Source organism: Mus pahari, chromosome 15 (assembly GCF_900095145.1).
Source record: "Mus pahari chromosome 15, PAHARI_EIJ_v1.1, whole genome shotgun sequence".
Taxonomy (NCBI): Eukaryota; Metazoa; Chordata; class Mammalia; order Rodentia; family Muridae; genus Mus; species Mus pahari.
Genome location: NC_034604.1, coordinates 19,881,351 through 19,883,809, shown reverse-complemented (window position 1 = coordinate 19,883,809; position 2,459 = coordinate 19,881,351). Strand labels below are relative to the sequence as shown.

Below are 2,459 nucleotides of genomic sequence, written 5' to 3'. Positions count from 1 at the left end.
AGTATTACTGACTACAATGTGTCTCTGTAGTTAGTATTACTGTGCTGAAGCCTTTGGAGTACTCCAAGCCAATCAGAAGATATGGGGGTAGCCTTAGGAACCCCAATACAACTTATATATTAAAACGAGGAAATATTTAAGTTCATTACTTAGCCAAATGTTTAAGTTCAAATTTCAGTTCTAACGCTTATTAGTTACGTGGCCTTCGAAAGGTCAATTTATTTTATTTGCAACCAACAACCAAACCCCATGTGGCCTCATTATTTCTTAAAGAAAAGCACACTCATCTTACAGTTCAACCGCAATACTGCACACTCAATAAATAGTAAGTGATATTTCTAAAGGTGCCTTCTTAAATGAAACAATCAGGGTTATTTTACATAAGCACTGATGCAATGAAAATGACCCTCTGCATGCCATAGAGAAGCTCAAGACAAACTTTACTCCAGTATCAACACTAGTACTGTAAATGACTTCCCAGTCACATAAGAAGATTGTAAGTTTAGTTCTAGCTAAAGGTTCTTTCCTGAACCTGGTCTTCATTTAGTCTTCAAATTGACTTGCTAATAAGAAATAAATATAAATGTAGTAATAAAGTACTGAGACTATACTTTTTATTCCTATATTTCTCAAATTTTATTAAAATAATAACTTAGTACAAAATCATTCTGGTGCTGAGCATGGTGACATATGCCTTTAATCCCAGCTTGGGAATGAGATGGCAGTGGATTTCTGTTGAGTTGGAGGTTAGCCAGGACTATATAGTGTAATTCTGCCTAAAAAAATTTTTAAAAAAGTAAAACAACAAACCCTTCTAGTACATGAATATAAGGCATAAAATCCAAAGGATATAAGTTTCAGAATCCATAGAGAAGTATAATCCTGAAGTCATTAATTCCCAATTATTATCAACTTACCCCAAAGTGGCTTTCCAAATGAATTCACATCACAAATCCACATGTCTCAAATCATCTGTTGAAAAATAAATGTCCTAAAGTCAGTATATTTCAGAGTTAACTCTTTCCTCTGCCCTTACCTCCACTATCAGAACCCAGACTGCAGGCCAGCTGCCCACTGATTATTCAGCTACTTCCCCAAAGCTAAGTGTAACATAGTGGACATACATAGGCACTCCAGTTAATTGCTATTTTAAGAACAAGTGGATTAATTAATAAAATGTTACTAAACAAAAACTCAGGGGAAATAGTATACATTATCATTTCTCCTCCTAGAAAATGATGGCATCCACTTTTCTGAAGAGAAGGCCAGAAACAAAGTGACAGGTCGACAGCATCTGCAGTAGGTGCTGTTTACTCCTTATCTCACACCAACGTTCTTCTCCTTAGCAGCCACCAATGGAATTCCTGTGATAATTCTCTACTAGGTCACCTATTCCTGACTGGCCTAGGCCAACCATAACCACTGCATTTATCTTACAAAAGTATAAAACTAAATCATGATCAAGGGAACCTGGAGAGAAATCTATTAGAAAGCATTTGGGGAAAGTTCTTTCTTTAGGGAAAAAAGATGATAAAGAAGAAATGGCATCTTCCTTTCTCTAGCCACTCTTTGAATCAACATATACTTCCAGTCTTGAAGCTATCTTAAAGCTTTAAGGAAAGCTTTTATCATACTGAGGATGACAAAGTGAAACTGTGGAAAGCAATGGGGTCTGGATGCAGCACGAAGTCAGACCAACCTTGAAACTTCCCTCCATGTATATGAACCTCTCTATGTGAGGATAACCTTTCAGTGATGAAGTATTGTGCTCCTACAGTCAACACCCCACCCCAAGCATCCTGCAAGCTACAATTAGTGATTCGGATCAGAATGTATCCTCTGAAGGAAAAAAAGTGTAAACAGTAGAGAACCATCTAGCAATAGAATTTCAATATAAATTTAATGATTACAAACTAGAACCTGCTGTGACATACCCATCTTAGAAATAGTATTATAGTCATGTGCATTTTACAAGTATGTGTGTTCTGAGAAACATGTCATGAGGTAAACTCATTACTATGTGAACATAAAAGTGTTACTTATATAAACCTAGCAGCAAAGCCTAGGTTCTATGGTACTTATCATTGTCTACCTTTGTCTGAAATCCTGTATGTAGTACATGATTACAGCTAATCAACTGAAGATCATATATCCATAGTATGTTCAAACTCTGTTAATTACATACAAAACAGTACACTAACAGAGAAAACTAAAACATGAAAAAATTTTGGCTCTGGTTAGCATGAATGTGTTCCTCTCAGACTGTATGTTAGAACTTAAATCCAAATTTTGAATGTTAATATTATCTGAGGCCATAAAGAACAGGGACTCCCATGATGAGATTAGTGTCTTTAAAGAAAGAAGAGAGACCTCAGCTGAAATACATATTAGCTTTGCTTTTTTTTTTTTTTTTTTTTTTTTGGAAGACAGGGTTTCATTATGTAGCCTTGATTGGCCTA

The 2,459-nt window shown here is 35.6% G+C and overlaps 1 protein-coding gene across 2 annotated transcripts in view; it reads right to left on the bottom strand.

The window, feature by feature from the left end:
* Galnt1 (polypeptide N-acetylgalactosaminyltransferase 1) overlaps positions 1 to 2,459 on the bottom strand; it is a 67,986-nt gene that overhangs the window by 48,062 nt on the left and 17,465 nt on the right. For both annotated transcript variants that reach the window (XM_021214613.2, XM_029546936.1), the window contains exon 2: positions 918 to 972. The gene's annotated coding sequence lies outside the window, so the exon portion shown is untranslated. The remainder of the gene's footprint in view (positions 1 to 917; positions 973 to 2,459) is intronic.